General features: G+C 32.3%; 1 pseudogene; it reads left to right on the forward strand.

The window, feature by feature from the left end:
- Positions 1 to 13,879: 13,879 nt before the first annotated feature.
- On the forward strand, positions 13,880 to 13,998 carry LOC111728901 (annotated as a pseudogene).
- The last annotated feature ends 46 nt before the right edge of the window (positions 13,999 to 14,044 follow it).

The raw sequence follows: 14,044 nt of genomic DNA on the forward strand, positions 1-14,044 counted from the left end.
TGAGTGCCCAATGGGAACTGGATTGCTGTGTGGTTATGGCCTTTTCAGGAATGTACCTGAAAGGAAGTGGTGAAAGTAAACCTTTTCAGTAGGCAAAATCCTAGCTGTATATTCAATTGATCATTTTGTGTGGGTTGAGAGATACAAGAGTTATAGACACATCGTGAAATATCTGGTGTGAGGTACTGCAGAAGAGGAAAAGAAAAAAGGGAAAATTCACAGAAATTGTGAATAAAATCAATTTTATTCCAAAAGAATATCAATTTAATATCTAGTGAATCACACAAACTTAAGTGTTTGTTCCACTTACATGCTAATCTGTGAAGAAACATTCTGTAAATGAACAGAATCTAATTTTTAAAAATGTTCACTTTGACTAAGGCTGTACATCTAACTTTTTAAATTTTATTCCAAGCATTTAAAGAACAGATTGCTGTAGATGTGTGGTGAAAATATTAAGGAGTTCAGTCTGATCTTAATTTAGGGGCCAGTGTAAGGCAAATAGCTCAAAATACTAAACTTCCATCTAAATGAAACCCCTTTTACAATTACAATAACAAGAAAGCTTAAATTACTGCAAAGGGGACAATACTTGATTACAAAGTCTTTGGGAGAACTATTTTGGAAGTAGAGCTAATATCCGACATGCAGAACTCACAGCTGTTCAGAACTGTGCATAAAATCCACTACACCAGGGAAGAAATGAACCCTGCAGGACTTTTTATCAGTATACTGCCAAGCCTGACTTTTTCATGTTAAAAAAAGTGTTAAGGAAATGGGAGTATTAGGCAAATATGTTTTAGTTGACTATTTTCCTTTCGCATTTTAGAAATTTGAAAAAAGTTACTCAATGGCTAACAAATGACAAAGATCACACACCTGGAATATAGCAGAGTTGAGATTCAAACTCAGATTTATAATAATGCAAAGCCTATAATCTTAATTTTTATTTATTTTTAAAATGTCATACTTATGAAAAATATATATTTAATATATACTATCTGTTACATATGGTATATATATGTATATATTAAATGTATATAATATATAATGTGTATGACATTATAATATATATGCACACAGGGTTAAAAACAAATGTTAAATATTTGTGCTTATTCTCAGTTTAAGAAAATAAAAATTAACAGTACTTTTGAAGCCTCCTGAATTCTCTCTGATATTGCATCACTCTTCCTTTACTCAGATGTAACCAATAATCTGTTTCATTTTAGTCATTTCTTTGTTTTCTTTTATATTTTACTGAATGTTTAATCCCTAAAATGTATATTGTTCACTGTAATCTGTTTTTAAGTGATGAAAGTGCTGTATCTATTTTCATTGCCATTCTGCATTCTATCATCTGAAAATATACAGACGATCATGTGGTTTAGGTTCCAAACTACTGCAATAAAGCAAATGTCATAATAAAGAGTCACACGAATATTGGGGTTTCCCAGTGCATATGAAAGTTCTGCATACACTATACCATAGTCTATTAAGTGTATAATAGCATTATGTCTAAAAAAAAGTATACATACCTTATTTAAAAATATTTTATTGCTAAAAAATGCTAAGCATATTCTAAGCCTGTTGAAAAAATGGCTGAAAAACTTATAATAATTTACTGATTTGTTTGATGTGAAATCATGTATCATCTTTTCCATATTTTATATCACTTAAATTAATTACTAAAATTTTTCTCATGTGATCTTACTTTTAAGGATGTCCAAAAGGTTATTTATATCTCTTCATGTTTTTCTATTAGGCTCTTTATTTTCTCCTTAATGTTAGTGGTAATTCTTTATATCATAAATATTAAACTTTGTACATTTCCGTGTACAGCAGATTTCTTTTCCAAGGTGTGGATAGTGTTTTGTTGTTTTTTTAAATTACATTTTAATCTGAACTCATTATAGATTCATATTCACTTGTAAGAAACAATACAGAAAGATCCCAAGTATCCTTTACTAAATTTTCCCCAATGGTAACATCTCAGTAACTATACTACAGAATTACAACCAAAGTATTGGAATTGATGCAGCCAAGATACAGAACATTTCCATTCAAACATGGTTTCTTCATGGCGCTCTTGTATAATCCACCCAGTCTCCACTTGCCTCCACTCCCTATTAAGCCATGACAAGCACTAATCTTTTTCTTAAAATTTCTGTAATTTTGTCCTTTTAAGAATGTTATATATGGAGTGATACAGTATGTGGATTTTCTGGAATGTAGTCCACCACGATGCCAGAAGAAATTCTTTTGAAGTCTTTCTCTTCAAATCATAAAAGTTAAATTGTGATCGTGGATGCTAAATCTTCTACTTTCAGTGCCTCCAACCGAGATTGAAAAACTTTATTGGATAAAATAATATGAAATCTAGCATTTGATTTGAAATCGTCTTGTAGTAGTAGAAGTGGTGGAGTGGCGATGAAAGCAGAGTGGCCATGAATGGATGATTGTTGGTGATGAAGGGGTTTAGAACAAGCCTCACCAATATGTGCTACTTTGGTTTATTATTTTGCGATGAAGGCAATAAAGACTCTTCAGGCTTAAGAGAAACTTTTATTTCTTCCTTAAAGAATTTAAATTTGGGGCCTTGTCCATAATAAGAGTTATCATCAGAAATAACTTTTTATAGGGAAGAGTAAACTAATTACTGAACATCTTCTCTTCTCATTGTCCTGTGAATTACCCTCCTTGCCTTTGAAGCCTCAGGACCTCTCACCTCATTCCTTAGCTAAAGATGTCATACATACCTCATTTTACCTTTTACTCTCTGAACCTCTCATGTATGTGGGATTCCCATATGTAATTAAATGTAGTTATTGTCTCTTGTTAATTTGTCTCATGTTAATTTAATTATTAGACCAGCTGACAAAACCTAGAAAGGTAGAGTAAAATTTCTTCCTCCCCCAACAATGAGTTCATGGGGTTTCCTCATTCTATTCTTTCTTTTCCTGTTTTGGTTTTTTTTTTTTTGAAATAAATTTGAAATTTTTCATAATAATTGATTACAAATAAAATAAATACCTCTCAAATTCCAGAAGTTCAAGCTTTGGAATATGTGAAATCGAATTTCTTTTGCATTTAGTGTAGAATAAATCATCTTTAGACTTTTAATCAACTAACATATTACCTGGCAGAGTACTTAAGAAATGTTTATTGATAAAAAACATTCTGAACAACTAAAAACACTGAACAAAAATAAACTTTAATATACCAATTTTAAAAGTCCTTGAGTATAAAATATTTAAGAAAATAAAATGAATTGTAATTATTCAAGATTAATCCCTGAAAAATAGAACTAGACTGTGTTTCTTAGTTTTTTTAATCTTTTGGTTTCATACTGAAAGAACTATAAGATAATGATGTCCTTAACATTTAGATATTTTAATGGAAATGCTATTTATACAATATAGAAAAAAACCTAAAAATAATTTTTTCTCCTAGGGCAATAAGTAGGGCAGTAGAAGAGGAGGAGAAGTATCCAATTACCAAACAATACTATGAATGTTGCATAGAGGATGTTTTGTTCTAACTAGGTACTAGAGGAATCTTTCCAGACATAATTTAAGCTGCTGAGGGATAGAATGAAGTATATTGTAATAAAGCCTAGTGAGTGGTTCTATATTGCATTATTTCCTGGGTATATTTTGACTAGTAACAATAATCTATAGAGACTTATCACACTTGATTTCCTATAATTTTATTTTATTTCATATCTTGTTATTTACTCTTGGCTGGGCTTTATGTTGTTGTTTTTAAACTTACAGAATGGTGTATTTTGCCCTTAAAAAACCAATAAAATATTTTTTGCAGCTCCTATGATTTTTTCAGCACAGTTTAAATATCCATATGATGATTATTGTTTTGTTAAATCATTCATTTCTTTATTTGTTCATGTCAAAAATTAACTCTCATTACAAAATGGATAGGCAGAAAGATTGATTTACATTTTTATTTAAGTAATCTGGCCTTCTGAGCAGGCATAAATTTAATTAAATGTCATATCTGGTTTAAAGCATTCATTGTCCTATGAATTACTCTCCTCGTCTTTGAAGCCTTAGGCAGTTATCAGTCTCTGTTGAATGAACATCCTTAGATTGTCTCTCCTAAGACACATTTGGTACTGAGAAAGTTGATGAGTGGCTGATTTGACTTGTGGCCCTGGATGTTATGACAGTTTCCTCCATGTAGCACTCTTTAATTGTGCTTGGTCACTGCACAAAGCCTTCACCCCTCACCCTTTCTGTCTCCCACTGTGGCTCGTAGAGAGGTCATTGGTGACTGACATCTACTCTTGGTGCAGCTCATCAGCCAGCTCCCCTCAGCTTTGAGAATGCTCCAGGAGCTACTCCTTAGCTGTGTTGGCCCACACCTCACCTCACACAGGTGCCATGCATTTCTCTGAGTCTGGTGTGATTCCCACTCTCTCCCTGTCCAGGTAGCACAGACTCTATCCCTCCCTATGGTATCCTTGCTGTCTCTGGCAAGCATCCCTTCAGTTTCCTAGGCCTGACCCCAAAACATACCACATGGAACCAAGAATAGTATGAAAAGACATACACCAAATCTCCTGCTGCCTGACCATGTTTCAGGGCCTCATGTTTCTTGGAGACATTATTCTTCAGGTTGGTATGTAGTGACCTTGGAGGAATCTGCTGTCCAGAATCTTAAAAGGGTGATCTCAGTGTCACCCTCAACTATTGAAGACATCCTGCCCTTTCTGGACATCGGGATATTGGGCTGCCTCCAACTCCCCCCTTTCAGATTCCTTTCCAAGGCTCCTCAGCTTTTCTTTTCCATCCATGTCAAGCCCCTAAATTCTGTACTGTCATAGACAAAAGAATATATCTTTCTACTCTGTGGAAAATTCTAAGGGCATGTAGCATGAAGTTTGGTTGTTGATGCATAAAACATATAAAAAGGGAAAGGAAAGTGGCAGTCTTTAGCCACACGACAAATGGATTTGCATGGCAAATTTTTTTTTTTTTGCTTAACATTCTATTTTTCACAGCAGACTTTTCATTTGTATTCCTTCTATAACATTACTAATTTTCTCTGAAGGTAAATAAACTTCCTGGGGCAATTAGGCCTCAATTATGCATCAGTAAAGACATTTCATGAAGGCACATTAATACTTCTCAAATTTTTTCCATGTTAAATAACTTGAATTGAAAATTTGCTGTGGGTCACTGTTAGGTTAGGAAAGTTCATTCAAGGTGAAGGGAAAATGACAGTGGGATAAAAAATTAATCAATCCAGAGCGGGATAAACACTAAGACCCAGGAGAAATGTCTGTACAGCTTAATGCTGAGAGATGCCTACAGGCCAAAAATGGAAGCAGGACTTTCCTAAAACAGGGTTTCCCAAAACCAGCCTTTATTTACTTTAGAATCATGAGGTGAGCATTTTTTAAAAAATAAAAACATGGGCACTCACCTTCCAATTGGGAATTCAAAATTCATGAGTTTGGATTGGCACAAGATTCTACTTTTTAAGGAAGAAAAATTCTCTAGATCATTGTAATGAATTGCTTCCTTAAAGGAGAAAGTTCAGTCTACAAGAAGCACACATGCACACACACACACACACATACCTTTTTTCATTGCATTCCTACTTCTAAAATTATCACTTGTGTAAAAGAAGTGCAACTTTTACAGGCATTAAGGAAAAATGGCCTCATGGATCCTTATAAATGAAATAGCTTCACTACATGGGGACTGTAGTTAACACTGCTATATGATATATTTGAAAGTTAAGAGAATGGATCCCAAGAGTTCCCATCTCAAGGAATCTATGTAAGATGATAGATGTTAACTGGGCTTAGTGTGGTGATTATTTCACATTATAGGTAAGTCAAATCATTATGTTCTAAGTCTTAAACTTACACAGCACTCTGTGTCAATTACCTCTCCATAACACTGAGGGGAAGAAACCGTTTGTGAAGAAACCATTGGACAACATTTTTATTCTATAAGTGCTACATATGACATGTGGTGTGCCAACGAACAGAAAAGATTAAATAGTTCTAAATTACTCTATTTCATGAGCAAAATTTTTACTACTGCGACTTTGTAAAATCAGTCCCCTCCTTTTTTCCAGTTGTCTAGTTCTACTCTGTACAATCTAGTAGCTAGAATGTGGCCCAATTGAGAAGTGCTAAAAATGTAAAATATTCACAGGGTTTTAAAAGCTTAATATAAAAAAATAATGAAGAGTAAGTATTTCAATAATTTTTATATTAACTACTTCTTGACATGATAATGTTTGATCTATTTGGAATTAAGTAAAACATACTACTAAAATTAATATCAGCTATTTCCCTTTAAGTTTTTAATGTGATAATCAGAAAATTTTAAATTACACATGTGGCTCTCATTTACAACTTGCCTTATATGTATTTGTCATTTTTGCCTTGTCAATAGTGGGTTCATCTCATGCACATTTTTCTAAATGTTTCATTTTTCACTAATATTTTATATTGGCATCACTCCAAGTCAACTTGTAGTGGGTTTTTTATACGTTAAGATCTTTTATATTGAGTTAGAAATTCATATAATATAAAATGAACCATGTTAAATTGTACAATTCAGTGGCATTTAGGACATTCACAGCATTATCCAACCACCAGCTCTATCTAGTTTAAAATTTTTCATCATTCCAGATGAACTCCCCATATCCATTAAACAATCACTTCCCTTCTACCTTCCCCCAAACCCCAATGAACCACTAATCAACTAACAACCTCTATGGATTTGACTATTCTAGATATTTCATATAGAAGGACTCATACCATAGGTAATGTTCAAGCTTATGATTTTCAGTTACTGCAGGAGTATTCCAAGATGTGACTGCAATGTAATATGTTTAACTGTTTCTCTAAATATGGACAATCTTCATTTTTAGAGTTTTTTGATTGGTTGGTTGCTTGGTTGGTTGGTTCTTTCATTTTCTTTCTTTTTTTGGAGAGGGGGCATTACAAGCAAGACTTTCATAAATATATATCAAAAACAACCTATGATTTTATTGTTTTACAAGTTAAACCACCATATAAGCTAGAAACTCAATGTGTATCAATCTGTTGAGTACTAAATTGAGGTTATATGGTGTTAAAAAAAATTTTCCTATGCATGACAACTGGCTGAGAGTATATGACATAAAAACAGAATGGATTTTTATTTAATCTCTCTTTTCTAACATACAGTGAATTTGTGTGTGTCAGTCAGAGAAAAATTTTATTTTTATTGCATAGAAGCAGCAATAAAAATAGTGCATTTGTAGTTTTTTTTCACACCAAGAAAATCGTGAATGCTTTCATATATCTTACTAAGATTTTACTTGTGCAGAAGACAAATTATTGCAAATTTTCTTTGAGGGTTCATTACACCATGATTCAACAAATATTCTACTTATACCATTTCAGCAGAATAATTGTTCTTTATTTATTTTGAGATAAGGATTGAAATTTATCTTATATTTTATTGTTTCAATGTTTAAGATATTTTATTTATAAATTAAATAATAATATATTAACTTGTATGTTATAAAAAATTATGAACACCTGCTTATTGAAGAAAATTTTAAAAATCTGAAAAAATAATAAAGTTAGAACTAAAAATAAAAAATACAAAAAGACATGATGCATTAAATTCATCATTTCAAATTACAGAGATACATTTTCGTTTATTGAAATTATATTTTGTAAACCATTTTGAAATGATTACAAAATTATTACATAACATACCAATATTACCATAGTTTTGTTTTGCTGCATGGTATTTCATCCTATGACAAACCAGAATTATAAAATCATCATTTAATTAATGCCATCAGGCATAGGTGACAAATTGTGGATTCTACTCATGACAGCAGGGCAGTGATTACTCTAGTTTATTAAACCTCAGTGTTAGGTATTCTAGAGCAGCATGGACTGCACATAAAACTAGGGGAACGTGCCATTTACCTCAAGAATATGGTTGCTTCTAGGGCTTTTGTAGCTAAATTCCCTATTAAAATTTTTCTAAAGGTTCTTTTTAGAATAAAACGTAATCTCAAAATTTTTTGTGTGTCTGAGTCAGAGATTGATGTATTTAAGCTTCAAGGCCACACACATACAAATTCCTTCCAAGTTCCTACACTTGTGTTTCTAAATCTGTGTGTGTGTGCCTGTGTGTGTCTGTCTCCTTAAAGTTTGCTACCCTAAATTATACTAGCTTCAGGCCCCATAAAACCTGAATGCATCTCTAGTATCGGCTAAATATGTTTTTACAGAATTTTTATCCTTAGAAAGCAATGTTATCAATCAAACATATACTGCAAAGTATGAAGATATTAATTTTCTTTGATACAAGCTATATAAAATGTCTCAAGTTGTTAATTTATAGTGTTCTCTGAATTATGCTTCATTTGTTTCTCCGCTTTGTCCACTTTTTTTCCCCTTCAATACTCTATTGATCAATAACAAAGCAATTGTCTCAGGCATCTGGCTTTATGGTCCCTTTGCAGATAAGAAGCAATAAAAGTAGGGTAACTAGTTTTTTTGAATATCGCATATTTTTTAATTTAATAGATTTAATGCTCCACAGTTTTTAGATATATACAAGACAGATCCAGATAGAAAGCAATGATTTTAGCAAAGAAAATGCAAAGTTCACATTGAAAGAAAATTCTACATTGTTAAAATAGCTGTACAATAACAGAACTCCAGAGCCTTACTAACTCTTGAGTCACACATTGACATTCCAGGTGGGGACAGTGGGAAGGCCCAGGACCACAGCAACATCTTTGCATCCTAAAATTGGAGACACCAGGCTTATTACTTCTCTCGGGAGATTTATTAACATCTGAAGGGTTAGGATAAGATGTTTAAAGGCAGACTTAGTATGAAAGGGAGTGGGAGACAGTGTTTTTTTTTCCCCCATCCTAACCAGATAACATTTATCTTCCTCTGTTCCTTGCCTACAATACAGACAGTATGTGTAGGACATTTGCTCTGGCTTTCATCTCCATGGCCCAGATATAAGAACTAAGAAACAGAGGGGAACCCCGTTGGGGGTTACTATGAGGCAAGGAATAAGAAATCACTCTCTGATCCAAAATCCTTGTGTGGTGCATTTAGGAAAGAATTAATTCAGAGGAATATTAAAAACATAAGAATTTATTGCTAATATTAAGTATTTTGATAAATGAAAATGTTTATTACCGTAGCTAGTACATACTAAGTCCTCAAGTTGTTTTAGCTATTTTTAGATTGTATCTGCTTTTTTTAAGCTCCTATGAATTAAAGACAATCTTTTAGGTGCTGTTTCATGGTATTTCCCATAGGAAATAGAAAAAAACGATAGGGTTATTAAAAGTTGGTTGTATGCGTTATACAATTCCAGAACAAAGCGCTCATGAAGACTCAGAACAAAAGTCTATTTCATTGATCTAGAGAACTGTGTCTATACACTTATTTACACAAGTATGGCCACTTCTTTGAGAGGCTGTGGCATGGGTGATTTAATTGCCAACTTAAATATTTATACATATGAGAAATTAAAACCAAATTAATGTAATTTCAAGGCTTCATGTTACAATTGTTTATATCAATAACAGAACCCAGCAATAATAATACTGCCATTTTCTTAGGATGAAGATCAAATCGCTAAAATACAAAAGGAAAACACAGGCCACCAGTACACAGCTGTTGTTTAAACAGAGCAAGAAATTACATTAGAATCAGGACATTTTAACATCTAAAAATGGTTTCAAGCTAAATTTAAACACTTATTTAAATACTCCATTCCTTTGAAGGTGATAAAAAAATAAACAAATGAAGAATTAAAAGAACATGGTGTCTGAATATAGACAATCACAGAGACCTACACACACACACACACACACACACGCACGCACACAAAACCTTAATTTTCATTTGCAAATAAAATATTCAATGAAGTTTTAACTTAAGCATATAAAGTGAAATAAAACTCAATCCATAGTTCTACAAATTGAATGTAATCTTGTTCATTGGGAATTAACATTTTTTGCCAAAGGATTAAATCTAAGCTGGCAGTGTGGCGGTACCCCTATTCGAGCACAAAACATATCTTAATGTCACATGGCCTGGTTTGCATCGGTGGAGCTATCCATTGGCCTCTTTTAGTCTTTGGCCATTTATCATTCAAGTTTATCTGTAGGGTCTCTAAAGGACCTGTGACCCTTTCTGAGTCACAGAGGAGCCTCAGAGAAGAGGAGGATGATTTAATATTTCCATGCCACATTGCAACTCAGGAATTCTCTCAATCTCCCTATGATCTTAACTGACTGAGTTCTACTTTAGAACCATGAAATTATTGTTCTTCTGCACCACTAGAATGGGGAGGAATGCCACAAGATTGCTTCGGCTTCTTTTGTCTCCTAGTCACTGCATACCTGATCTCTCATCACTCTGTCTTAAATTCAAGTCATTTTTGGAGAGGTTAGATAAGAGATGTTCGATAGAAATTTACGATATGATGGAAATATGCTATATCTGCTTTGTCCAAACAATAGCTCTACATTCGTGTGGCTATTGAGCACTTGAAATGTAACTAGTACAACAGAGAAACTGATTGCTATTTTTTTTTTCATTTTAGTTGATATAAATGTGAATAGCCACATGTGGTTAGTGGGTAACCTGTTGTACAGTGTGGAGGTGGATAATAACAGCACATTAGAGCAAAAGAGTGTAATGGCTTAAATGTTAGGCAATAAAATGAATAGTTAATTCATGAAGGGCAGAGTAGTAGAATAGAGATAGAAAAAAAAACAGGAATTAAGTCATCTGAAATACTTAGTTGCATATATAGTGTAAAATCAGTAAGATTACTCTCACTTAGTGAATAAAATTAAAAAAAAAAAAGCCTTAAGCTGCTGAGGGGCTGGGAAAAAGGGGTGAAGGGTTAAAGAACTACAAATTAGTACTTGATAGATGGTCATGAGGATGGGGAGCACGGCATAGGGAATGCACTCAGCAATAATGTAATGGCTAGGTGGAGAGCCAGAGGAGAGAAAGAGCAATCAGGGGGAACTTTTCATAAACTATATAAATGTCTAACCAATGTACTGTATACCTGAAACTAATAATAAAATTAAATTAAAAAAATAAAAGAATTCACAACCAAAAATAAATAAATAAATAAACAAGCCTTAAGCAAAACTCTAAAGTTGGAGAGGAGGTGCTGCTGGTTCCTGGGAGTTTAATGAATTCAATCTCTTTTTCAAAAAGTCTATATATATATATACACACACACACACACATATATATATATACACAAACACACACACACACACACACACACACATATATTATACACTTTTTTTTAGCTCCTTTGTCTGATTGCCTTTAAAAATGTTTAGTCCCAAAATAACTTAAATAAATTCTTTGGGCTTTTTTTTGTTTGACACTCTCATTTTGCAGCTGCTGAGTATTGAATTATCTCAGCCAGCTGAGGATGTCTAAACTGCATGTCATATACAGCATTACTTAAACTAGACTTTGTTAACTGTTCTGCTAAAATATTAAATTTACATGCAATAATAATTGACACAAATACAAAGATAAAACACATAAATATAACAGAAAAAATTCTGATATTTCCAAAGTAGCCTTTATTTTAAATATGAACATCAGATCAGATATTTTAAATCTTGATTCTTAGTTTGAAAAAATATAGACTACTTTTTATAAGTGTTGTATGTTTGTATATTAATTTAACTTATTGGTAAAATATAAGATTTAAAATTCACTTTATTCCCGTCATTTACATATAAGAATAGGATACGAAAACTCAAATTACCAAAATCCAAAAATTCCAGAGAAACATAATTAGGCAGGCTTTTCATTAATCTAAAAGTCTTGATAAAAACAGAAAAATTCGGTTTCCTACTAATATGAGAAATTGTTACATTATATAGATGCAGCCTAAACTATGTTTCTTTAAAGTGGTAACACATTCTGTTTCTTTATTCACTGTCTCCGAATAGGCAACCTACCAGGCATCAAAGACCTTATTTAGTACTGGGGATATTGTAAGACACAGCAATATTGATTTTTACTCCCACAAAATTCACTTTTGTATTATTAGAAAACAAACAAAAAACCTGGCATTGAGTAGATTCATGCTACTTAGAAACTATCTAGAAAGCCTGTTTGCAAGCTCTAGCTGCTGAAACATTTACCAATTTGCATTAGCATGACAGCAATCTAGAGAAAGTTACATCACTACATACCTTACCTTGGCTAACAATGCAGACCAGAATGCAAATAATCACAAATATATATTAAAATGTTCCCTGGAGTTATTTTTGAAATTTCTTATAGTTCATCTAAAGTCACAAAAAATATTAATCATTTCATTTTTCTCAGATAGTTCAAACAAAACATTTTCAGGTTTTCAAGATTTCAGTTTCTACCATACTAAATAAAACTTGCTTTTATCTCCCAAGAATTTTATTCCCTTATCTTCTGTTCGAGGGAAAGGTATGTCTGCCAATCAAGTGTGTCTAGCTTTGGAGGGAGAAATCGATGTCCAGTTTTTCTGAAAGAAAATGAGGAAAGAGATAAAGAGAATTAATATAGCTGGAACAATAAACTTTCAAAAAGCAGCAATTGAATATGATCTTTCTGAAGACATGCTGTAAACAATTTTGAAAATATACTATGTAGAAGAAAAATAAACAAATTCTGATAAAAACGCCAACTGCCCTTTTTTATTTACAAACATCACCATATGATCTGGGCATATTTATTATGCTGGTAGAATTCCACATAACATTAGTGATTTATTAAACATTATTACCCAAAACTTTATACTTAATAACTAAAAATATACATTTCATTTTTTGGCTAATTCTATAATGAACCAGAAATCTTTATATTTTCCCCAATATCAGGAGATTCACACCCAATTTAAAACCATGAAATAGTTGGCAAATAAGAAAGTTGAAATTTTTGTTGGTACATGAGGAGTCTGATACTCCTAAGTCACTGGTAGGCACTAAAGAAGTGGAAAAATATTTCTGGATCCCATTCTAAATTTCTGATAACTATAAAAATAGGGTGAGAAAAATAGGGTGAAATGTTTTGCCTCTGCGTTAGAAACACATATCAATAGTCCATGGAAGAAAAAGGAAACATCTTTCTTGTGGTAAATTTGGGAAAAAAAAAAAAAAAACACAAAAAGAATGAAGAAGGAATTAACATCACCCTAATTTCACTATCCAGACAGAACAACTTAAAACATTTTTAGTGTTTCCCTATGTTATGTGTGAGAGATGAGATGTGGATAGAGGGATATATGTTTATCTTTGTAATTTATTTTTACAAAGCTAGAAACAGAGGGGATATACCATTGAAAGTATTAATTTTTGTAACATTCTGAATTATTTTTCAAATCCTTAAACATCCTTCAAAAATATGATTCTTTAATGTTTTCATAATATGCTATAGCATAACTTAATGTTTTCATAATATGCTATATCATTACTTAATCTCAAATTTTGATATATAGGTTATTCATGAAATTTCATTATTATAAACAATACTGTTCTAAATATCTGTTACTAAAAATTCCTACAAATGAGCTTACCAGCCAACTAATGTGACCTAAAAAAAAAGATTTCTTTGATTAAATTAATATTTATATATTTTCCTATACAATATATGTTAAATGCACAGAAAGCAAAATTAAAATAATCAAAACTATTCATAACTTATTTTCTTCTTAGTTTTTAAATTTATAAATACTATGCAGTTTTTATAAAATGGGATCCCATTTTATCTAACTTTGGAACAATCTTATTTTTGTTCTAGATCCTTATGCCAAATCACTTTCTAAAAAAGTTGTACCTAGTCTACAAACATGCTACTCTAAACAAACCTGATCCTGTCTGATCTCAGAAGCTAAGCAGGGTTTGGCCTACTTAGTACTTGGATGGGAGACCACCTAGGAAAACCAGGTGCTATAGGCATAAAAAAATTAAAAATAAGGGATTGTAAGCTGACAGAAAGAAAGAA

Source organism: Pteropus vampyrus, unplaced genomic scaffold, assembly GCF_000151845.1.
Source record: "Pteropus vampyrus isolate Shadow unplaced genomic scaffold, Pvam_2.0 Scaffold236, whole genome shotgun sequence".
Classification (NCBI taxonomy): domain Eukaryota; kingdom Metazoa; phylum Chordata; class Mammalia; order Chiroptera; family Pteropodidae; genus Pteropus; species Pteropus vampyrus.